Source organism: Podarcis vaucheri (assembly GCF_965113315.1).
Source record: "Podarcis vaucheri genome assembly, chromosome: 7".
Lineage (NCBI taxonomy): Eukaryota > Metazoa > Chordata > Lepidosauria > Squamata > Lacertidae > Podarcis > Podarcis vaucheri.
The window spans coordinates 19817884-19843350 of NC_138765.1; the positions used below are offsets into that span (position 1 = coordinate 19817884).

The 25467-nt window shown below is 40.1% G+C and overlaps 2 long non-coding RNA genes across 2 annotated transcripts; one reads left to right on the plus strand and one right to left on the minus strand.

Moving 5' to 3' along the window:
* Positions 1–74: 74 nt before the first annotated feature.
* On the minus strand, positions 75–8530 carry LOC309537393. The gene is made up of 2 exons (XR_014221877.1): positions 3392–8530; positions 75–1484 (listed from the first exon to the last, which is right to left on the minus strand). It is a non-coding gene; the product is annotated as an uncharacterized lncRNA (long non-coding RNA).
* An 11603-nt stretch (positions 8531–20133) lies between these two features.
* Positions 20134–21836, plus strand: LOC309537432. The gene is made up of 3 exons (XR_014221922.1): positions 20134–20393; positions 20963–20980; positions 21489–21836. It is a non-coding gene; the product is annotated as an uncharacterized lncRNA (long non-coding RNA).
* The last annotated feature ends 3631 nt before the right edge of the window (positions 21837–25467 follow it).

Sequence of the window (25467 nt, forward strand, 5' to 3'; positions counted from 1 at the left end):
TCGCAAGTTGAAGACAATATGCACCCCGTTCTAAAGTCTCGGCCTTTCTGTCAGGTAAAAACTCACCATTCTGAAAAAAAGCCATATATATTTTGAAGCGCTTACTCCCACCATCCTTTCCCCCCAGGTCTCTTGTTATCATTTTTTAGAAAAAAATATAAGCAATCATTACACATGACACAATACCATTAGCTTAAGGAAATAACAACAAATCACAATTGTATCCCATGTGGCTTCCCTCAGATCTTACATCAAATTGCCAAAATGTCTACAAGGCCTTCTCTCCAACTATATTCTGTGCAGCATAAGCCCATTTAAATTGGTCTGACTTTGAATACAACCCTTGATTTCTTTCCACAAATGTTTTGATTGCAGCAATCTTTATTATTATTATTACTTGTATACTGCCCTACACCTGCAGGCCTCACAACATAAAACCACAATATAAAAACAGAAAATACGTAATAAAAATAAACAAGAAAAACCCAATAATCCTCCCTTCTGTCACACATTTTTAAAGGGTATCAGATATCAATCAGCCAATCAGGCCTGGTTAAAGAAGATTTTCGCCCGGCGTCAAAATATATAATGCTGAACCTCTCTGGAGAGAGCATTCCATGTTACTTATTATCAAAAAAATCCTAGTCTTTATTTATTTACTATATTTCTATATTGCATTCACCAGAAATGGTCTCAGAGTGATGGACAAAAAAATAAGGTGATATTTACAAGCAAAGATAACATAAGAAACATTCTCACAAATTACACAAATGATGTTGCATTGTTTTACAGTCAAGTGACTCAAAACGGCTCACACGGTAAAAACAAAAGAACAAATAACACAATTAACAGTGGTGAAGGTCAAATATGTCTTCACCTTTCGACCCCCCCTCCCCCCCAAAAAAAAACCTGACAGAAAAGGTGTTTTTAAATCTGGTGTCTCAATGAATATAAAATGAGGGAGAGGTACGCTTCTTATTTTAAGACACGAACCACTAGCCCAAGCCTCAGCCGTTGAGCTTAATTTTGTTGATAATAATTTTATTTCATGGATTTATTTCACACTTCTCATCTGAAGTAGTCAAAAGAGCTTGTGATTAAAATTGACAAAAAACACTTATGTGGCTCAGCCGCTTGTGAGGGGCCTGGTGCAACTGCAGAAGAGGGCTGAGGGAAGGCTTCTCCCTCAGAAGATTTTGGAGGGAATCCTGAGGAGATTCTGAGGAGACCTGAAGGCCCGAGAGAGAGGAGGGAGCCTGAGGAGATTTGAGAGAGGGAAGGAAGGGAAATGAAATCTCTACGGAGGGCCATGGAGGAGAGAGTAGCCTCCATCCTCTGCCCTGTCTCCCTCAGCGGCCAGGGAGTGCAACAGAGCTAGGGGTTGAGACTGTGTGGAGCCAGAAACAAGTCTGAGAGAGACTTTTAATGGCTCACGTTTGACTTAGCTACATTATTGCAGTCTGTCCACATCTGTTGCTTCAAGACTTCCCAGGCTTGGGGGGGACCAGGGTTTGTTTTTTGTTTTTTTTACATGAAATATACAGGTTTTTGTGGTTGGTTGGTTTATTTTATTATTATTATTTACATTTTGGGGCTGTGCCAAGGGTGGGCTAGATCCTTTTGGGTAAGGGATCAGGCAGACAGTGGATGGCAATCTCCCCCCCAAAAAAGCTCCACATTTTTTTGTGTCTGGATTATTTACACTTCTTGAAATATGGCAACCCTATTTAATGTGATAAATTTTATATATAAATATATATATATATGCAGGTTTTGGTGTCTTCGGGTGTCTTCCCGTGTAAGAGTCGGGGTGTCTGTGCGACGTTTCGACAAGGTCTCACTCGTCATCTTCAGGCTGGTGCTTTCGGCTTCTTGTTACTGGAACAGAGCAGAATCTGGTGTTTGAGTTCCTATAAATACTGTTGAGGGGTGTGGTGTATAGCCTCCAACGTTCTGGGCAGAGAGGAAGTTCCTAGATTAGTGTGCCTCTTCTTCTTTTGTTCCTTAATTACTTGAGGGATATCTTGAGTAATTTCATGAGTGATATTCTGAATACCACTGGGTGGGTCATTAAGTGTAGATTAGTTGCTAAAGCTTTCGTGTCTTGACCTCTTGAGCTTGTGAAGAGTTTTTCTGAGAAGATGGCTGTGCTGCATTTAGTTGTGCTCTGGCTTGGCTTCGTGTATAGGGGCGAGCTGTGGTTTTGTGCCTTGTGCCAGCCAGATCTGTGTAGGGATTGCAGGGGGGTGCAGCATCTGGAGGTGCCACTATAGTTTGGCTACTGGATGGAGTCTGTAATATGTCTGTGGAGAGGGTCTGGGTTTGGGTCTGGTGTGGTTGATTGGTGACGGCGTTCTGTGTGCCTCTGGTTCTGGTTCTGGTTCTGGTGTCGGTTTTTGTGGGGAGGGCTAATTTCCTCTCTGCCCAGAACGTTGGAGGCTATACACCACACCCCTCAACAGTATTTATAGGAACTCAAACACCAGATTCTGCTCTGTTCCAGTAACAAGAAGCCGAAAGCACCAGCCTGAAGATGACGAGTGAGACCTCGTCGAAACGTCGCACAGACACCCCGACTCTTACACGGGAAGACACCCGAAGACACCAAAACCTGCATTCCTGTACCCGTGAAAATCTACGAAAGCAAATATATATATATATATATATATATATATATATATATATATATATATTCACATTCCTCTTGCTTCCTATCCTCTTTTTCCCTTCCCGAATTGAATAAATCCTAGTTCACATCTCCCTCTGAAGGGTTTTGCAAACCCTGTTAGGAGGTTGGAAGCAAAGCTCTGTTGAGGAAGAGAAGTAGAATTTGTTGCCCTCTCTTCTCCCCTTTAATGTTTGTTTGTTTGAAGTCATTTCTGCACCAGGTAAAGTAATTTTAAGCCCTCAATCACCCCCCCCACCAACCTGTCCTTTATTTTGCCTGCCAAATAAAGCACTAAAAGGCAAAACAGATATTTAGAGCTCTGTGGATTACTGTTGGCTAGTGTCCAAAACAAACACTCATCAGTAGCACCTCTGAATTCACTCATTGGTTAAAGACAGTGAAAGGCAAGGTGAAGCGGTGAAGCAAGGCTGCATCCTGGCTCCCCCTTTTAAACACTTTTATAGTAATGATTTGGTAGTGGCGCCCTCCCTGTGGAATTGCCCTCCCATCAGATGTCAGGGAAATAAACAACTGACTTTTAAAAGACATCTGAAGGTGGTCCTGTTCAGGGAGGTTTTTAATGTTTGATGTTTCATCGCTTTTTATCATTATTATTAATATTCTGTTGGGAGCTGCCCAGAGTGGCTTGGGAAGACCCAGCCAGATGGGCAAGGTATTAATAAACGAAGATGATGCTGATGATGCTGAAGAAGAAAATTTCACCTCTACAGTAATTAGGACTAGAAAGATCAAAGTCTTGATGTAGACAGATGAGTTAGTGCTCCTCTCCCTTTCCCGGCTGGACCTCAAAAAACTCTTGGAAGTGATCAGCACATACTGTAAACAGGAAAAGTTATCTATAACTTACTCTAAGACCAAGATTATGATTTTTAGCAAACACAGCCCTAGATTTAAATGGTGGAAGCTATAGGACAAACTTGCTCACTTAGATATCTGGGTGTACTCTAGTGAAACCCTCGCTTGGAATTGTCATATTTAGGCAATGAAAGTCAAAGCACATAAAGCTATAGGGGCACTGAGGAAGTTCTATTACAGGGTGGCAGAAGGCTAAAAGGGGAAAAAACGAGCCAACGCTCAGCAGGAGCAGCGCACGCACCCTCACTTGACGCAGTGGCGCATGCACCCAGGCGCCTGGCTTTGCTCAGTCGCTGCCTCGTGCTCTGTTCTGCTGTGAGGCGGCTGGCCCTATGTGAAGAGGGAGGCAGGCAATGGCAAAGAAGAAGAGAGGCGCCCCCCAATTTGCCCACTTTCTTCCTCCTCTACCTGGGCTGCAAAGGTTTTTGAGATCAATGCAAGCTAAAAAGCATTGCAGGGGGTTGGGCTGGATGACCCACAGGGTCCCTTCCAATTCTACGTTTTTTTCTGAAAAACACACACGCAAAACCCAACTATGGTCCCTCTGCAGTCCTCACCCCAAGCAACTGTGTGTGAGCCTTGCTCCCCAGAAAGTGTGCCTTGTCTTGCTACCTGTGGTTTTTGGTCTCTCGTCCGCCCCTCCCCCCAATCTATTCATATTCCTTTCTCCCTAATCTCCAATATTACATTTTCCTCTGGTTGAGACTTAAAACAGAAAGCCCTAATTCCCTTGCTGCAGTCCTACTGTCTACGCAGAAGTAAGGTCCTATTAGAGTCAGCAGGGCTTACTCTTAGGTAAATGCAGTCAGGGCTGCAGCCTTTGTGACCCATGTTTTGGGTCCTTTTTAGGTTCAGGATGTCACTGCTTTACACCCACCCCCACCCCACCCCCCCACAATATTTGAAGACGTCAGCTTTGTACTTAAACACAAATTGGCTGGGAACTTCACTGTCTGTGTCTCTATTAATTTATTTAAAAAACAGCAAACTGGTGGCTGCTTTAACTTTTTGATATGTGGTGATTTGAAACATGAGGATGAATTAGAAGAACTGCTGTCTTGAATCAGTCTTGCTTTGGAATTGAGGACTTTACTAGATTTTCTTCTGACTTTTCATTTTATTTTGTTCTAAGGGCTTGTCAGAGATTAAAAAAAAAGGTCAACTACTCTGGGGAAACTTTTCTTAAAAAGGTCAACAACTTTGGGGTTTCCCCCCTTAAAAAGGGAAATGGGGGGGGGGGGGCGCCGGAGGGATCTTTGCACCATGGCGCCCGATATGCTTAAGACGGCCCTGCTCAGGAGCCCAATTATGTCACCCCTTGTCTGCAGAGCTAGCAGCTTCTCACCCTTTTTCAAACACCCTCCCTTGTGAAATCTTCCCTCAGGCTCCTCTCTTCTCCCCTCTCTTTTGGAGTCCTCTGTGAAGCCGCTGCTGCCCCCCAGTCTTTGAGCTGCCCCTCCTGCCCCAAAGAGAGGTGCCCCCCTCACACTGCCCCACAGGAGCCTGGGAAACACCCCCTGGGCTGCTCCAGAGGCACCATTCGCCTGGGGAGTTTGTAGCCAGGGCTGCTGGAACAAACAGCTGCCAAGCCTTTGGGGGGCAGAGATGCGAGAGGAGGGAGGTAAGGAAGAGGGATAGAGGCCAGTGTTGCCCACAGCACCCCTGACCATCGTTCAAGGCACCCCAGGGTGCCATGGCACACTGGTTGAAAACCACTGCTCTATGGTGTTGAAATCTGGGGCTATGATTCGAACTCCATTAAAGTTACAGAACTTTGAAGGTGCCACACCATTCAGTTCTCATGCAGTTCCACCTCAATTTAGTAATCTCAGCTTCTACTGTGTGGCATATAATGCAAGAAATTACTGCCCTAGTACTTTCATTGATGTTTGTGCTATAATTACAGGCTTGCTTATGCAAAACCATGTTTTTCTTTAAAGAGAGATACTGCCCAGTTGCTTTTCTAGTACCATCAGTATGCATAGTTTTGTTTATTTATTATTTACAGAATGTGGAGCCCAACCCCCGTCACTAATTATCTCTGCGCACAAGACAACAATTTAAACTGCCATTACCAACAAAGACCAAAAGTAAAATGCAGCTAAGATAATGCTCACCAGTCTACCTGTTAAATATTATAAAGAGCATGGCTACATTGCCCCATGCATAACATACATATGCACAACCAATCCAGAAGACATGGCAGAAAGTTGCAAGAGGACAGCCCCAAGGGGTATGCAATCTAAGCTTTAACATGGGTAACAACAGAGGAAGGGTACATAGGGAAGCAATGTGTAGTTGTTTCAGTTACTCATCCTAGGTTCTGTTATGGATAAGGATAGGTAGATACAAACATAATTTCACATTATGGTTCTTGCCAGCTCTTGTTGCAAGTCTTCTCCTTCACCATGAAAGTACCCAGCTGCATAGATACAACTGTACATTTCAAAATTAAACCATCCTAAAAGATGTTTATGCGGTAGAAGGACTATTTCATTTGAGAGGTAGGAAGTGAAATGAATATATTGGTGGAACAGCTGAATGCTTGAGAGGATTTCATTGTCAGTTGAATTCCTTGGCAGACACGGTACTGAGGCAGCAGTGACCCCTGCCACCTCATTTAGCTCATGTATGTTCACACCAAAAACTTTGCTCTAATTTTAAAATTTGTCCAGTTATGTAAGGCCAATAATCTCTGGTTAAGATAAGCCACTATTGCCTCTTCAAAGTATAATGAAAGATGTGTTGGGCAGAGATCCAATCATGTTCACTTTACAAAGATTATTTTTTAAAAAAACATTTTCTGTCCTAGGCTTTTAGGACATTGTACCTGATAGATATATAATGGTGTAGCTGTAAATATGGCAACCACATGGAGACGTTTTCAGAGTAGGGAGGTTTGGAGTTGCAAGGAAACCAACCTTGTAAAGTGTACAAACTGATCCACCCACTGGTGTGAACAGACAGCATTCAATGTGGAAACATATAAAAGTGTACCAATGTATATAATATGGAGCAATTTTTATTGTGCTGTGGGGTATGTGTGTGTGTGAGAGAGAGAGAGACCTTGCAACATTTCAAGTGTACGAAACCACTGTCTTTTAACCTAAACAAAGACAGTGGATAAAATGGGAAGAGGGGAGAACCATGTACAGCAGCTTGAGTTACTTAGGGGGAAATGGGACATAAATGTAATAATAAATAAATAATAAAATAGCTAACCAATACAACAAATGCCAGTTGAAGGCATAGAAGTATAGATTGACAAGAAAATATGGACTGTAGAAACATACAGATACATTTCTACAGTACGGTGTGGTAGCATGAACAAAAGAATCAAAAGAGATTCACTTGAGGAGAAAGACATTGTAACATAACTCAGGCCCCTTTCAGATGTTCACAGGAGCACAATGAACACATGATAGGCTGCCTTCAGAGTTTATAATGAATACATGTAGGGTAGGACAGAGGTCCTTCACCCCAAAAAACCCTCACACGATAAAGAAAAAGGTGGAACAGCTTGAGTGCCTACTTAAGGCAACTTACCAGCTTTAGAAATGCTTAGCATGAGAAAATGAAAAGAAAGACAAAGGAAAACAGCCATCTTATATCAAGACAGGAAAATGGAATGAAAGAAAGATCTGTAACTGAGAGGCAGAGAGGTATAAATCACATGCGTAAAAGTGAGACGTTATCTTAAATAAATGAACCGCTGTAGCTAAAGCGGAAAGATAAGCAGAGACAAACCTGGCATAGCCAACTGCAATATTATTCTTACCTGTACTGGCACTGGTGTGTAAAAAGTGGGCACCCATGCCAGATCAATTACACACAGAGTGACAGAGAAGAAGTGGCTGAATGCTACTCTCAAAAATGACCTTGATTATCATTTTCAGTATCACACACCATGGCAAGATTTAGCATTAAATTCAGGTAAATTGTTGCAGTTCTGAAAGTAACGGACTGATTATGCATCGCAATGAATGTGGAGAGATGGGCTACCAAGCATAAGCAGAGTCTGCTGGAGCAGCCCAATGGCCCACCAAGTCCAGCCTCCTGTTCTCATCAGATGCCCGTGGGAAGCCCGCAAGCAGGACCCACAAGAGCACTCTCCCCTTCTGTGGCTTCCAACAACCAACATATGGAAGCATGCAGCCTCTGAACGTGGAAGCAGACCTGTCACAGCCAGTAGTCTTTCATAGAATTTACCTCCATGAATTCCTCTAATCCTCTTTTGAAGCCATCCAGGTTGATGGCCTTCCCTGTCTCCTGTACAAGTAAATTCCATAGTTTAGCCATAGAGTTAAACTGGGAATATTGACAGAGGAACACTACTTGTGGTAGGTGATCAAATTTAGGCATTTCATGCAGCACATTATGAGTTAGCTGCCAAATAGATAATAGGCTTCAGGTAGCTGTATAGGTTGTTTAAAATTGTTCTGCAGGCCAAAGCCATACTTTTGCATTATATCTGCAGCTTTCATCCCCAGTCAGTCATTAAAAACTGAATTCCATCAATACATATGGGAGCATACCTCTTTACTGTGATTTTGGTGAATGGTATGTCCAGATTAGTCTATTCTTTTCAGAGCTGTGACAATTCCCCTAAAAGTAGCCAAAAGACCTACAACCAACCAGCTCTCCTTTGCCACCCTGTTCACTATTGATCTGACATAGGTTTCTGATTCAACACACCATCAGTAACTCATTTTTAAAAGCACTTTTTGGATGCTGGCTAGCCTACTGTTAGGTAGAATCATAGAAGTCGAAGGGACCCCAAGGGTCATCTAGTCCAACGCCCTGCAATGCAGCAATCTCAGCTAAAGCATCCATGACAGTTGGCCATCCTACCTCTGTTTAAAAACCTCCAAGGAACGAAAGTCCACCACCATTGTAGGAGTCTGTTCCACTGCTGAACAGCTCTTACTGTCAGAAAGTTTTCCCCCGAAAGTTTAGTCGGAATCTCCCTTTTTGCAACTTGTAGCAACTTGTACCCTTCAGAGAAGGAGAAAACAAGCATGCTCCCTCCTCCATGTGACAGTCCTTAAGATATTTGAAGATATTTGAAGATGGCTATCATATCTCAGTCTTCTCTTTTCCCGGCTAAACATACCCAGCTCCTTCCAGTACTCCTCATAAGGCTTGGTTTCCAGACCCTTGATCATCTTGGTTGTCCTCCTCTGCACACATTCCAGCTTGTCAACATCGTTCTTAAATTGTGGTGCCCAGAATTGGACACAGTATTCCAAGTGTGGTCTGACTAAGGCAGAATAGAGTGGAACTATTACTTCCCTTGATCTGGACACTATACTATTATACCAATAATAACCCCATCATTCAATAATGTATTCAATAATAGCCTCATTATAACAATACCAATTTATAATATAATTATTAATACCAATCATTCAAGTACCAAATAATATAATTTAGTTATGTTGGCCTCCCGCGTGCTAGATTTGATGATTTGATGTTTTTCTTTATTTCTGCGTTCCAAAACCTTATTAGTTTCAATTATATTCTGGTCATAATAATAATCTATTATACAACAACTGCAATATTAATAACTTCTATTCGTGTTGACAGTTAAATGATTTATAAAACTGCAAGTGAGGAACTCAAACCATATCCTTGTTCTTCCTTTGTGTGACAATTATTCTGCCCGTGGTGTTTCTTCCTGCCCTTGTAAGATGTTATGTTCTTCTTTCCCCAATTATTGCTGTTATCCATCATATCTTGGACGGAGCTGATATCCCATTGTTGTTCCAGAAATTTCTCCATCGCTCCATCCCATGCTTTGTTTTTTTTTGCACTGAGAACTTTAACAACAGCTGCAAAAGTCGCTCTGTCCCAGTAAATAGACTTGTCACCATTTCCCCCTCAGCCTGGGAAGAAGAGTTCTCTATCAAACTGCAGATGACTTAATAAAGAACATTATCATTTCCTTCACAGACTCCTTTCACCCTTCCTTCCAGCTGAAGATATATGGCCAATTATCCTTCCAAATAAATTAAATTCCAAATCCTCTTAGCATTATTCAGTTCACTTCATACATAATAAAGGATGGGGTAGAGTCAACTCTAAGTTTCCATCGTAAACATTTTGCAAAATAGAGCATCTCTCCCTTTTTCCTTTTTACACACACAGTTCTGTTTGACGTTATATTCCATAGTTCTTCCCTCCTCACTTGTACAATTTAATTTCAACTAACATTCAGAGGAGGGTTGCCGAATCATAAATATAGAGAAGAAAACTTTAAATAAAGAAACCGTAGGCTCCCCTCCACCCCACTGTCTTTTGCACCGAATGAAGTCTTATCCCAAATTCAGACCTTAAAGTCCTTGCAGTTGATTTGTTCTGCAGGTTGTGATCTCATCCCTTCTAGCACGCACCTGTACTTTAGTCCAATTAAGCTCTAATTAACAGGAGAACTTCTGCTTCTTAATGGCAGCACTGGAGGGTTTTCACCAGGTGAGGTGCTTTTGCACTCAGTGCCTCCCTACCACCTGCATTCCATGCCAGAGCAAGAGCCAGCTATCAAGACGAACTGCGAGTGAAGCCCATTCCCCCCATCCCTGGGGGAAATTAGCAATGTTGATTTACCTTCAATCATTCTTGTTTTTCCTTCACCTACGATCTCCCACTGTCATGGGGGCTGCCTTCATTAAGGCAGAGTGAAATGGAATAGAAGCCAACATGTTAGACTGTTTTAGGAATAAAAGAGGCGGTTAGAATTATTATTATTTTTAATTTTTTTGTATTGGTTCTCAAAAGAATATAATAGAAAAAAGAAAAGAAAAGAAAGAGAAAAAAGATAATCCAAAAGAACATCAAATCCAAAAATTGAGATTCTATGAATCTTGCTACTTCCCCCCATCTTGTCCTTGGTTACTTCAGACTTTCTTTTCAACTGCATATCAATACTATTCCAGCTTTTCACACCCCATATTACCTATAAATCCTCCTTAAATTACAAGTGTTCCTAAAATCCTACCAATGTTTTCACCTGTTAACAATAATTTTGTAAATACATAATAAACATTTCCCATTCTTTTTTATATTTGTTGAAAGTATTGCAACCAATCTGATACTTGTTCTTTCACCTCTTCAAATTCCTTTAATTTTACCTGATTTTCTACTTCTGTTAGCAGCTCTATGCATCAGCAAATTACTCCTCATATTTACTTTCTTCAATGAAATTACTTCTAGTGGTGAAAGTCACCATGGTGTTTTTTGTTCTAACATATCTTTATATTTCTCCCAAACTTTAATAATGGATTTTCTTATAATATGATTCTGAAACCCCTGTGTACTTTGATTTTATCGTACCATAAATACACATGCCATCCAAATCTATTATCATGTCCCTCTAGATCTAACAGGTCTGTATTTTTTAATGGATTCAACAGATGCAGGATGCCTGATAATATAGTCTTAAATCTGGTAGAGAGAAACCTCCTCTTTCAGAAATAGGGAACCAGAAGCCAACATTTTAGAATGTTTTAGGAATAAAAGAGGTGGTTGGAATTTTGAGTGGGCCATTAGAAAGTATCCAATTTCACTTTGCACCTCTTAGGTATGTGACAAGGCAGTCAGGTGGATAAGTGAATCAGTTTGAACTCGAAGCTTCAATAGGAACATGGGAAGTTGTATTGCATTGAGACAGACCATTGGTCTATCTAGCTCAATACTGTATATTCTGGTTGATGGTAGCTCTTTGGGGTTTCATATAGGAGTTTTTCCCAGCCTTACCTGGAGATGCTGGAAACTGAATTTAGGACCTGAATGCAAAGTGTGTGCTACTTTCTGTAGCCTATAGGTATGAGCTGGAGGACTTATGGATACTTGTTGAAAGTGTCTGTCATGCAGGGAGCACAGGCACATGAACTGCAGGGGCAGGGGAACCCTGTCATTGGCACATAGCCTTCTTTGATCATGAAAGAAGGCATTCTCAGGTGATATCCAGACAACTTGTTCTGACATTCAAATGCTAATCTGCAATGTGCCTTGGTTGTGTAGGTCAGGTGTTTTGTTTTTGTTTATAGAAAAAAGAACATACTTCCATTTCTCAGGAGCCAGAAGCTGGATCAAAGGGCTGTTATCAGTTGCAATAAATGCTGTTAAAACTTATTGCTGAAGCAGAAGAATGGGATCTACTGAGACACCAAGTTCCTGGAAAGATTGTTCTATCATAGGCAACAGCAGATAGCCAAAAATAACCCAGGCAACTGATAAAAAACTGACAATATCCAGATTGTCACATTTACTTGCCCTTTGCTGTTCTGGCAGGTTATGTTCTGATTAGTATGGATAAACATATGTAGAAAGGTCAGGTAAAGGACAAGCGTAAGATGGTGAATGGCTGGTTTGCAGGTGATGGGTAGAGGGTGTTCTGTGATGTAAAATCATAGGAAAGTTGCAACATACTGACTTGTGACTCTAGAACAGACCTAGAACAAAAAAATAGTATCTATTCCATGCTACGTCCAGAACACAAGTTACCAGCTGTTTTGTTTTTCTAGTGTAGCAAGACCCCTGCCACCAACACTATCATATCCCAGACCGTGAAGCCCAAATAGGGGCCTAACTGGGTAGCAAAGTGTGAATGCATGAAACAGAATCACTATATTGTGGATATAATTTTTTGAGAATCACTATAATGTGGTCTAATCTTTTAGGAGAGTTACATTTAGTGGAGATTACACTTCATACTTCAGTTTTTACTCATTGATGAAACTTTTTGCTTTTGTTGAAAGGAAACTGATGGCACAAGGGATAGAAAAAGGATGGAAAAGAATATTGTTACTACAGTTTATACGTGGGAAAAAAGGGCAATTGCCATCTAGGTTTTACTCAGAGTAGACCCATTTAAATGAATTGACCTAAATTATCCATGTCAGTTAATTTCAGTGGGTCTACTCTGAGTATGACTAATATTGGCCACAACACATAATTTTTTTGGTTTTTTTTTAGTGGTGGTTTGTAAATGGACTGATAAAACACTGCACAAATAAATAATGAAATTATGTGTATCACATCAAAATTGCTTTTGCAGCAGTGTTTTAACAATATTAACTTGTGGAATTGACACATACGATAGTAAGTGGGCTACAACTCTACTCTCTTGCAAGTCTGATCTGAAACATTCTTAATTGTTTGAACTCAACTCCCCCAAATTCAGTGTGGGTATACATGCAGCTAAGGCAATGACTAGGGACCACCATTCCTGCTAGCCAACTCTAATGGATGACAGCACCCTGGCTCCAATCATTGAATCAGTGATATTCATCAATGTTTAAAAGTGAAAAAATAGCAGGATAGATAGAAGTCATTTGAAGCGGATGTCAAGTGGACGATGCTACTTAAGTGGGAATGTAAACAGCATCAAATACACATTCAACTCAGCTGCAGACATCCCCCATTTATGCTGAAAGATCCTTAGGCTAAATAAAACCAGTCCTTGACTCGCTGATATGATTTGCAGGTTAGGATAGGAACCAAAAACTCTGACTCAGCCCCACTGGGTTACACTTTGAAATTCACGACCTTGTTTTGGATTGGGATTTAACATAGTGAATTTCAAACATTTGCACATATTAAATACTGGAATTGTAAAGGTAGTAATATCTAAGCAACTTGCTGAACTCTGTGGGACAGGCTCATGCAGAGCTCATCTAAAACCCGGGGCGGGAGTCCTTGGTTGTCTGGGAGGAACAAGGTGTTATTGGCATGACAGCGTAGGTCTGGCAGGCCCAGGGCAAGTGTACCAGGCTGCCCCACTGCTTTGTAGACCACCTTATTCTTTGAATTCGCTTAAGAATTGCCACCTCAGAAATTCATTCCATCTTCGTAAGGGTCTCCTCAATTATACTCAGAAATGTAGGCATTATCCATGTCACAAAGAAGTTCTGGCACATCCCTCATTGCACATAGTTAGAAAAGGTCAGTTTGGGCCATTTTAACACCCAAGTTAGGAAGAATAATGCCGCCTATTCTTTGTTGCCAAGTTGGCCCCTGGTGTTTGGAACCAACCACTACTTTCCATGTGATGATAGTTATGATGAATTGACCTTTCCTTATTGACAAAAGTCATAGGTTCCCTTGACAATAGAGGTATTACATTTGGTCAACCAGGCTTGAAAATTGAGGACAGAATTATAGTATAAATACAGCAGGTAAAACTGCTCATTCTTCACCTTGGTGACTTCACTCCTGAAAGACACCAACGCAAAGCCAAGATGCATCTCCAGGTTGTGACCACTGCTCTTCTTGTCTTTCTCCTTTGTCCAGATGGGAGCATCTCGGTAAGTCTGTTTTTGCACTTAAGGGAGTCATGTAGAATATTTCAATACTGCTTAGCTAGATATTCAGTGAGCTGCAAGTGCATGTTTTTGTAGGACATAAATGCTCCTTGAGGCAAGATCGTATGAAAACTCCCTGCATTTAGGGGCTATTCTACACATGGGATCTAAAACCTACAATTAAACTTAAGGGATCAATTTAATTGTAAATGTTTTCCATTTTGATAAAATGAGGGAAATTCACTTCCTTTTAGGATTCTACACCATGGAAAAATGGAAGGAGCTGGCATAGAAACTATAGCTTCCTGAATACAAAGGATAACAATGGCAGCACAAGCCTGTTTTGTTTTGTTTTGTTTTGTTTAATAGGCAGTAAGTCCCATTAGGTTTAAGAGGACGTATTATCATGTAGTATGCATGGGATTGCATCCATAGTGACAAAATGTGTTTTTCACACATAAGGAACTTTATTCAGAGAAGTTTAGCCTCCAAGTCTAGTGTTTCATCCTTCTTTGTGCTAACAAAATAGAGAAACTGAATTCATATAGCAAAATGTTTCAAGCCTCCTGAAGGCAGAAGCTGAAATGCTCTGCATATATGAATTCAATATCTCGGTTTTGTTTGATGCACATACTCACACACATGAGCTGGGAAAATTTCCTGTTTGAAACCCTGGAGAGCTGCGACCAGTCAGTGTAGACAATACTGAGATGTATGAGGCAGTGATATGGCTCAGTATAAGGCAGCTTCCTATGATCCAATGGCTCTAAGATCAGTCTCAGAGGCCTTCTCATTGGCTTGACCTTGAGAATGAATCGGTTGGTGGGTTCTAGGCACATAGCTTTCTTGGTGGTGGAACTTCCTCCCAACAGAACATTTTTTTGGCTTTCTGAGTTCAGATCTTTAAGTGAGCCCCAGAGATCTCTCCATTTTGCAATGTTTTTGAGTGAACTGTTGCTGGCTTCAATCTTTTTTATATATTGCTGCTGCTTCTAATAATTTCTTTTATGGATTTGCTGTATTCTTTGTTTAAAAGAAGGTAAAAATTATTTTGTCCCAGAAATTCAACCAGACCAGCTGAGCCACCACTTGAATCAGCTTTTGTTGAAGGGGTGGAGGGGGGCTGATGGTATTTTATTTGTCTTAAGAGGCTTGCAGACCAATCAATCTAATTGCTGTTTTTGTTTTTAAACTTAGGCTCCTCAGCTTGTAAGTATTACAAATCTTTTATGCATTGAGAGAACTGAATGACTAAAAAAAAAAAATCCCCTTTAGCTAAAAATGGATGTCATTTTCATGTTTCCAGTGGATAAATAAAAGGGTTTCCAAGATTCCTGCATGCTTGGGAACATCTGGATGCTGGCTAGGATCCATGTTGGTTCAACACCCCCCCCCTCTAATTTCCAAAATTGTTTTCAGGTCTAATAAAGTGATTAAAAGAAAAAATAGAATAAAATGAGAATTTGCATACGTGCCCATAAATGGATTTCTGCAGTTTTAAAATGTTCTACAGTAAGGATGAGGGACGTGGGTGACGCTGTGGTCCAAACCACAGAGCCTAGAGCTTGCCAATTGGAAGGTTGGCAGTTCAAATCCCAGCGAGGGGGTGAGCTCCCGTTGCTCGGTCCCTGCTCCTGCCAACCTAGCAGTTCGAAAGCACGTCAAAGTGCAAGTAGATAAATAGGTACTGCTCCGGTGGGAAGGTAAATGGCATTTCCATGTGCTGCTCTGGCCAGTAAAGCGAGATGAGCACCGCAACCCCAGAATCGTCTGCGACTGGACCTAATGTTCAGGGGTCCCTTTACCTTTACAGTAAGGATGAGGGGCCATACTGAGAGGTGATCAAGCATTTGACTTTCAAGATCATAAGGATTATAAGAACACAAAAATATCAGGCCAGAATTATGGTCTCATAGTGGCCAACCAGATCCACATAGGAACCCTGCAAGCCAAACCTAAAATATAGTGTGGTGGTGATTTGCAAATCTTCTCTGTATTGTCTGAATGGTCTGTACAGTGGTGCCTCGCAAGACGAAATTAATTCGTTCCGCAAGTCTCTTTGTCTTGCGGTTTTTTTGTCTTGCGAAGCACGGCTATTAGCGGCTTAGCAGCTTAGCGGCTATTAACGGCTTAGCGGCTTAAAGAAAAAGGAAACAAATTCGCAAGATGTTTCGTCTTGCAAAGCAAGCCCATAGGGAAATTTGTCTTGTGGAACGACTCAAAAAACGGAAAACTCTTTTGTCTTGCGAGGCATTCGTCTTGCGAGGTACCACTGTAGTTTCTTCCCATGAGGCGCCCTTGTCTTTTATTGCTTGGTTTTGCACATTAGTTTGTAGAAAAGCCACACAGAAGTGACAGACGAGAGCCACAGACAAGTACTCAGGCTCTGCTCATGGCAAGGGTGGTGGAAGATTTTGAAAATTCGTTCATTGACGTGTCCCTCAGTATTGGGTGATTAGATCCCTCCCACAATACTGCTGTGTAGTTGAAATGGTTAATCTCGTTAAAGCACCTTTGCTGCATGACATGGCCCTAATACTTACAAAAACAAATACTTTACACAACGTACAAGAAGTTTTGATTTCTGGAATTTTAAAATGTCTTTTTGATAGGTCTAAGATTTAAAGGCTGGGCAAGTTTTAAGGACTGTAATGGGACATTTAGGGTTGACCTGGCTGAAGCCGAAGGGAGGTTGACTGTTCTTCTTGGCTGTACCCTTATGCCTTTTCTGCTGGGGCAACTTTCACTGAGACTACAGTGTAGGGAAAAGAACAACTGTTTTCCCCTGAATACCATGGTTGTAGTACTTGAAGGTATTTGAAACATATATTTGATTTAGATGATATAGGGCATTGCAACCATTTTCCTGTTATGACCTTTTACTAAAAGAGTTATGGGAACACTCCTGAGAAGGAGATGTTTATGCCAGAAGTGTGCCCAATTTTCTATACTCCCACAAGGGTATTAAAGATTGTTAACTCATGATAAATTGTTTAAAAGAGATGATTGTAGCAAAATCAATTTCCTCCTTTCTGTTTCAGCTTGGTGGTTTATTAGGCGTAAGTATTGCACTTCACTTTTAACGGGAATATCATTAATTATTTTTTAAAAAACAACAATATTGAGCAATCAAATCAACTGCATGTCATAATTGCTGTTTATCCCAGATGCCAGTTGCCTCTCGTTTCTGTCAATCACAATCTGTCTTTTAGGATCAGGCAGTCTTGCAGAGGCCACAGGCAAAAGTAATATGAGTTAGATAACGATCGCTGGGATGATGCATCAAGGAGGATGGTGCCACTGACAATATTGGGGGGGGGGGAGAACTTGCCAATATTTTTTCTGTTCATGTTCAGAAAACATGTGTGCCTGACTTTGTATACTCCCAAAAGGGTATTAAAGGTTTTTAACTAAGGAAACATTGCTTAAAAGAAATGTTGGTTGCAGAAATATTGATTTCATCCTTTCTGTTTCAGTGGTGGTTTTCTAAGTGTGAATTTAGTATATTAGTGATTTTACATCTTTAATCTTTGAAGATATTTAACAATATATCTTCATTCTTTGAAGGTATTTAACACACACACATAGATGGGGAGAGAGAGAGAGATTAAATGTGACTGTGGCTTTAACATAAGGAGTAGTTTGTCCTGGAGCAGCATCAGAACAGGTAAAGGGTGAGTTGCAATGGCTGCAAAATGCAAAGCAGTCCCAAAGGTACAAGTTCCAAAGTTGCTTTGAGAAATGTTGTTGACTGCAAAGTTCTTCATCAGTTCCAACAAGATTCAACAGCTCTAGGAGTTATTCGGTAGGTTTTGTTGGAAAAACGCCCGGGAAGGCCGCCACCTTCATGCTTCAAGGTTCTGTATGCTAATAAAGTGATGCCAAGGTTTACAGCAGATAAAGGATCTTTTATACAGCCTACTTGCTCCCTTGCGTACTCATAAGAGTACCATGGTTGTGATCCTTGAAGGCAGTTAAAACACACACACCCCACAAACACACAAAGATAGATGAAATGTGCCTGTGGCTTTAACATAAGAAGTAGGTTGCCCTGGACTAGTTTGGCAGTGTGAAATAATCAAAACGTTCACTATGTTTATCATGTTCATGAAGCATGAAGGAATAACATATTTTTTTATCTTGTTTAGGGCGGTGGTAGCAGACGTGTGAGTATTGGAAATCCTCTATGTAATGCCTTAATGATCCACAACATCCTTCACTGGGGGAGGGGCTTGTGTTTCCTGCAAGATTTTTCAGATTAGTTAATTGAAGTGTCCCTCAATATTGGCTGATGAGATTTGTGCCATAATACTGCTGTGTGATTGAAATGGTTAAGGCATACTGGCTGCATGACATGGCCCTTATAATTTGCAAAAACAAATACGTAAACCAAAGTATTGTGTGAAGGCATATTACATTATATCAAAAAAGGAAAAAAACCCAACCTGTTAGGTATCTTATTTTTGATCACCTAGTTAGTGATTCCTGGGTCTAAAAAAGGGTGAAGATACCTGATGTAGGTTATTAATGCCAATGCTGCGTTTTCCCTGTTATGCCCATTCACTGCACAAAGTAACCAAATACTTCTGGAAAAGAGATACTTATGCCAGAAGTGTGCCTGATTTTCTATACTCCCACAAAGGTATCAAAGGGCATTAAAACTAAGGAAACATTGCTTAAAAGAGATGTTGATTGTTTTCCTCCTTTTTGATTGAATTGCTCCTTTTTATTTCAGGGTGGTGGTTTACTAGGCGTGAGTATTGCATGTTACTTTTAATTGGACGATCATTGATTGTCACCGGGGGTCAACAGGGGAGGAGGTTACAGTGATGCCTAGGTTTACACCAGATGAAGTATCAAAAGGGCCACAAAGAATAACAGATTGCATCATCTGGGGCTTCTGTTGTTGTCTTTCCAGCAACAGGCCACCATTTGAAGAGTTTCAAATCCAGGCAATGATGCTTTCTAAATAGGGAAGAGATTCAATGTAGGCGAGACATATGTAGAACAGACAGTAAAGCCCTATTACTTTGCATAAAAACAAAAAAAAAAATTGTTTGTTATATTTGGTCACTTCGTTAAGAAGTGTCCCTCAGGTCCTAGATGCTTTTTAATGTAACGGAAGTGATCCACCGAGCCATATTAGGGTTCCATTCAAGTAGACGATAATTATTTGCCGTGTGAGTAGTAGAAATCTAGCCTCTCCAGACAGACTTTGATGTGTTCAACTATTCATAAGTTGTGATAGAGACCTTATTTAGGGCCTTCTTGGTGGAAATGTGAGTATTGGCAATCCTCTATGTAATGCCGTAATAATCCACAACATCCTTCACTGGGGGAGGGGCTTGTGTTTCCTGCAAGATTTTTCAGATTAGTTAATTGAAGTGTCCCTCAATATTGGCTGATGAGATTTGTGCCACAATACTGCTGTGTGATTGAAATGGTTAAGGCATACTGGCTGCATGACATGGCCCTTATAATTTGCAAAAACAAATACGTAAACCAAAGTATTATGTGAAGGTATATAATATCATACAAAACCAAAACCAAAACCTGTTAGGTATCTTATTTTTGATCACCTAGCTAGTGAGTCCTGGATCTAAAAAAGGTTGAAGGTTTTATGTTTTCATTGTGCATTTTATTATATTTTGTATATTTTTATGATAACACTGTATGCCACACTAGATACTTTTACTAAACGAAGGGGGATGTGTGTTTTTGTGTGTGTTTATTTATTAATTATACTGATTATGTTATATTGATTATGTTAAAATGGATTCTTGCTTTCTATTTTAGAATGGCCTGCCAGTGTCTGTTAGTATTAGACATTACTTACCTTTAGTCTTATTTAACCTTAGCGATATCCAAAAAGTTTCTTTTTCCTTTTTAACGAGAAGAGAAAAACACCACTGCTTGGCTCTTCCTTTTAGAAGTATGAAAATTTGGTTCAGGGCCCTAATCTTTGCAACTAAGTTTAAAAAAGCAAATATATACAGTAATATTTTATATTTTAATTAGGGTTGTAGAGTCAGATAGTGTCTCTTATTTCCTAGAGGTGTCCCACAGAAGTAGCTGTTGTGATTTAATTGCCTGTGAAGACCCCCAAACCACCCCCAAAATAATGTCACAACTGACACATAATTTAGTTTAAGGTTTTTTGGCATTAATTTTGGCCACAACTTTATTGATTACATCATGTGAGTTGTTGCTTAGGCATTGGTTCCAGACTACCTGAACCTGCACAGTGTCAGGAACAGGACTGACACTGGGCACCACCATGTCAGTAAGGGAAAGCATCCTAGGGGAGCGAGAAGCTGGCTTCGATGTCATAGCTCACCCCAGATGCTCCCAGTAGGACATCCAGTCAATGATGCCTTCTATTGTGGAAATTTGACATAAGCGAGACCTTTATAGAACAGGCAGCAAGTCTACATTTGCCAGTGTGAAATCATCAAAATGTTCACTATATTTATCATTCTCATAAAACATGGACTAACTTATTTCTTTATCTTCTTTAGGGCCTTACTGATGGACTTACCGGCGGAACTGTGAGTATTGGAAATCCTCTATGTAATGCCTTAATGATCCACATCTTTCACTCAGGGAGAGGCGGCTTGTGTTTCGTGCAAGATTTTGCAGATTAGTTCATTGAAGTGTCCCTCGATATTGGCTGATGAAATTTGTGCCACATTGCTGCTGTGTGATTGAAATGGTTTAGGCATACTGGCTGCATGACATGGCCCTTATAATTTGCAAAAACAAATATGTAGACCAAAGTATTGTGTGAAGGCATATTACATTATACAAAAATTGGGGGGGGGGACAACCTGTTAGGTATCTTATTTTTGATCACCTAGTTAGTGATTCCTGGGTCCCAAAAAGGGTGAAGATACCTGATGTAGGTTATGAATGCCAATGCTGCGTTTTCCCTGTTATGCCCATTCACTACACAAAGTAACCAAATACTTCTGGAAAAGAGATGCTTATGCCAGAAGTGTGCCTGATTTTCTATACTCCCACAAAGGTATCAAAGGGCATTAAAACTAAGGAAACATTGCTTAAAAGAGATGTTGATTGTTTTCCTCCTTTTTGATTGAATTGCTCCTTTTTATTTCAGGGTGGTGGTTTACTAGGCGTGAGTATTGCATGTTACTTTTAATTGGACCATCATTGATTGTCACTGGGGGTCAACTGGGGAGGAGGTTACAGTGATGCCTAGGTTTACACCAGATGAAGTATCAAAAGTGCCACAAAGAATAACATATTGCATCATCTGCGGCTTCTGTTGGTGTCTTTCCAGCAACAGGCCACCATTTGAAGAGTTTCAAATCCAGGCAATGATGATTTCTAAATAGGGAAGAGATTCAATGTAGGCGAGACATATGTAGAACAGACAGTAAAGCCCTATTACTTTGCATGAAAACCAAAAAAAATTATGTTTGTTATATTTGGTCACTTCGTTAAGAAGTGTCCCTCAGGTCCTAGATGCTTTTTAATGTAACGGAAGTGATCCACCGAGCCATACTAGGGTTCCATTCAAGTAGACGATAATTATTTGCCGTGTGAGTAGTAGAAATCTAGCCTCTCCAGACAGACTTTGATGTGTTCAACTATTCATAAGTTGTGATAGAGACCTTATTTAGGGCCTTCTTGGTGGAAATGTGAGTATTGGCAATCCTCTATGTAATGCCGTAATAATCCACAACATCCTTCACTGGGGGAGGGGCTTGTGTTTCCTGCAAGATTTTTCAGATTAGTTAATTGAAGTGTCCCTCAATATTGGCTGATGAGATTTGTGCCACAATACTGCTGTGTGATTGAAATGGTTAAGGCATACTGGCTGCATGACATGGCCCTTATAATTTGCAAAAACAAATACGTAAACCAAAGTATTATGTGAAGGTATATAATATCATACAAAACCAAAACCAAAACCTGTTAGGTATCTTATTTTTGATCACCTAGCTAGTGAGTCCTGGATCTAAAAAAGGTTGAAGGTTTTATGTTTTCATTGTGCATTTTATTATATTTTGTATATTTTTATGATAACACTGTATGCCACACTAGATACTTTTACTAAACGAAGGGGGATGTGTGTTTTTGTGTGTGTTTATTTATTAATTATACTGATTATGTTATATTGATTATGTTAAAATGGATTCTTGCTTTCTATTTTAGAATGGCCTGCCAGTGTCTGTTAGTATTAGACATTACTTACCTTTAGTCTTATTTAACCTTAGCGATATCCAAAAAGTTTCTTTTTCCTTTTTAACGAGAAGAGAAAAACACCACTGCTTGGCTCTTCCTTTTAGAATTATGAAAATTTGGTTCAGGGCCCTAATCTTTGCAACTAAGTTTAAAAAAGCAAATATATACAGTAATATTTTATATTTTAATTAGGGTTGTAGAGTCAGATAGTGTCTCTTATTTCCTAGAGGTGTCCCACAGAAGTAGCTGTTGTGATTTAATTGCCTGTGAAGACCCCCAAACCACCCCCAAAATAATGTCACAACTGACACATAATTTAGTTTAAGGTTTTTTGGCATTAATTTTGGCCACAACTTTATTGATTACATCATGTGAGTTGTTGCTTAGGCATTGGTTCCAGACTACCTGAACCTGCACAGTGTCAGGAACAGGACTGACACTGGGCACCACCATGTCAGTAAGGGAAAGCATCCTAGGGGAGCGAGAAGCTGGCTTCGATGTCATAGCTCACCCCAGATGCTCCCAGTAGGACATCCAGTCAATGATGCCTTCTATTGTGGAAATTTGACATAAGCGAGACCTTTATAGAACAGGCAGCAAGTCTACATTTGCCAGTGTGAAATCATCAAAATGTTCACTATATTTATCATTCTCATAAAACATGGACTAACTTATTTCTTTATCTTCTTTAGGGCCTTACTGATGGACTTACCGGCGGAACTGTGAGTATTGGAAATCCTCTATGTAATGCCTTAATGATCCACATCTTTCACTCAGGGAGAGGCGGCTTGTGTTTCGTGCAAGATTTTGCAGATTAGTTCATTGAAGTGTCCCTCGATATTGGCTGATGAAATTTGTGCCACATTGCTGCTGTGTGATTGAAATGGTTTAGGCATACTGGCTGCATGACATGGCCCTTATAATTTGCAAAAACAAATATGTAGACCAAAGTATTGTGTGAAGGCATATTACATTATACAAAAATTGGGGGGGGGGGACAACCTGTTATGTATCTTATTTTTGATCACCTAGTTAGTGATTCCTGGGTCCCAAAAAGGGTGAAGATACCTGATGTAGGTTATGAATGCCAATGCTGCGTTTTCCCTGTTATGCCCATTCACTACACAAAGTAACCAAATACTTCTGGAAAAGAGATGCTTATGCCAGAAGTGTGCCTGATTTTCTATACTCCCACAAAGGTATCAAAGGGCATTAAAACTAAGGAAACATTGCTTAAAAGAGATGTTGATTGTTTTCCTCCTTTTTGATTGAATTGCTCCTTTTTATTTCAGGGTGGTGGTTTACTAGGCGTGAGTATTGCATGTTACTTTTAATTGGACCATCATTGATTGTCACTGGGGGTCAACTGGGGAGGAGGTTACAGTGATGCCTAGGTTTACACCAGATGAAGTATCAAAAGTGCCACAAAGAATAACATATTGCATCATCTGCGGCTTCTGTTGGTGTCTTTCCAGCAACAGGCCACCATTTGAAGAGTTTCAAATCCAGGCAATGATGATTTCTAAATAGGGAAGAGATTCAATGTAGGCGAGACATATGTAGAACAGACAGTAAAGCCCTATTACTTTGCATGAAAACCAAAAAAAATTATGTTTGTTATATTTGGTCACTTCGTTAAGAAGTGTCCCTCAGGTCCTAGATGCTTTTTAATGTAACGGAAGTGATCCACAGAGCCATACTAGGGTTCCATTCAAGTAGACGATAATTATTTGCTGTGTGAGTAGAGGAAATCTAGCCTCTCCAGACAGACTTTGATGTGTTCAACTATTCATAAGTTGTGATAGAGACCTTATTTAGGGCCTTCTTGGTGGAAATGTGAGTATTGGCAATCCTCTATGTAATGCCGTAATAATCCACAACATCCTTCACTGGGGGAGGGGCTTGTGTTTCCTGCAAGATTTTTCAGATTAGTTAATTGAAGTGTCCCTCAATATTGGCTGATGAGATTTGTGCCACAATACTGCTGTGTGATTGAAATGGTTAAGGCATACTGGCTGCATGACATGGCCCTTATAATTTGCAAAAACAAATACGTAAACCAAAGTATTATGTGAAGGTATATAATATCATACAAAACCAAAACCAAAACCTGTTAGGTATCTTATTTTTGATCACCTAGCTAGTGAGTCCTGGATCTAAAAAAGGTTGAAGGTTTTATGTTTTCATTGTGCATTTTATTATATTTTGTATATTTTTATGATAACACTGTATGCCACACTAGATACTTTTACTAAACGAAGGGGGATGTGTGTTTTTGTGTGTGTTTATTTATTAATTATACTGATTATGTTATATTGATTATGTTAAAATGGATTCTTGCTTTCTATTTTAGAATGGCCTGCCAGTGTCTGTTAGTATTAGACATTACTTACCTTTAGTCTTATTTAACCTTAGCGATATCCAAAAAGTTTCTTTTTCCTTTTTAACGAGAAGAGAAAAACACCACTGCTTGGCTCTTCCTTTTAGAAGTATGAAAATTTGGTTCAGGGCCCTAATCTTTGCAACTAAGTTTAAAAAAGCAAATATATACAGTAATATTTTATATTTTAATTAGGGTTGTAGAGTCAGATAGTGTCTCTTATTTCCTAGAGGTGTCCCACAGAAGTAGCTGTTGTGATTTAATTGCCTGTGAAGACCCCCAAACCACCCCCAAAATAATGTCACAACTGACACATAATTTAGTTTAAGGTTTTTTGGCATTAATTTTGGCCACAACTTTATTGATTACATCATGTGAGTTGTTGCTTAGGCATTGGTTCCAGACTACCTGAACCTGCACAGTGGCAGGAACAGGACTGACACTGGGCACCACCATGTCAGTAAGGGAAAGCATCCTAGGGGAGCGAGAAGCTGGCTTCGATGTCATAGCTCACCCCAGATGCTCCCAGTAGGACATCCAGTCAATGATGCCTTCTATTGTGGAAATTTGACATAAGCGAGACCTTTATAGAACAGGCAGCAAGTCTACATTTGCCAGTGTGAAATCATCAAAATGTTCACTATATTTATCATTCTCATAAAACATGGACTAACTTATTTCTTTATCTTCTTTAGGGCCTTACTGATGGACTTACCGGCGGAACTGTGAGTATTGGAAATCCTCTATGTAATGCCTTAATGATCCACATCTTTCACTCAGGGAGAGGCGGCTTGTGTTTCGTGCAAGATTTTGCAGATTAGTTCATTGAAGTGTCCCTCGATATTGGCTGATGAAATTTGTGCCACATTGCTGCTGTGTGATTGAAATGGTTTAGGCATACTGGCTGCATGACATGGCCCTTATAATTTGCAAAAACAAATATGTAGACCAAAGTATTGTGTGAAGGCATATTACATTATACAAAAATTGGGGGGGGGGACAACCTGTTAGGTATCTTATTTTTGATCACCTAG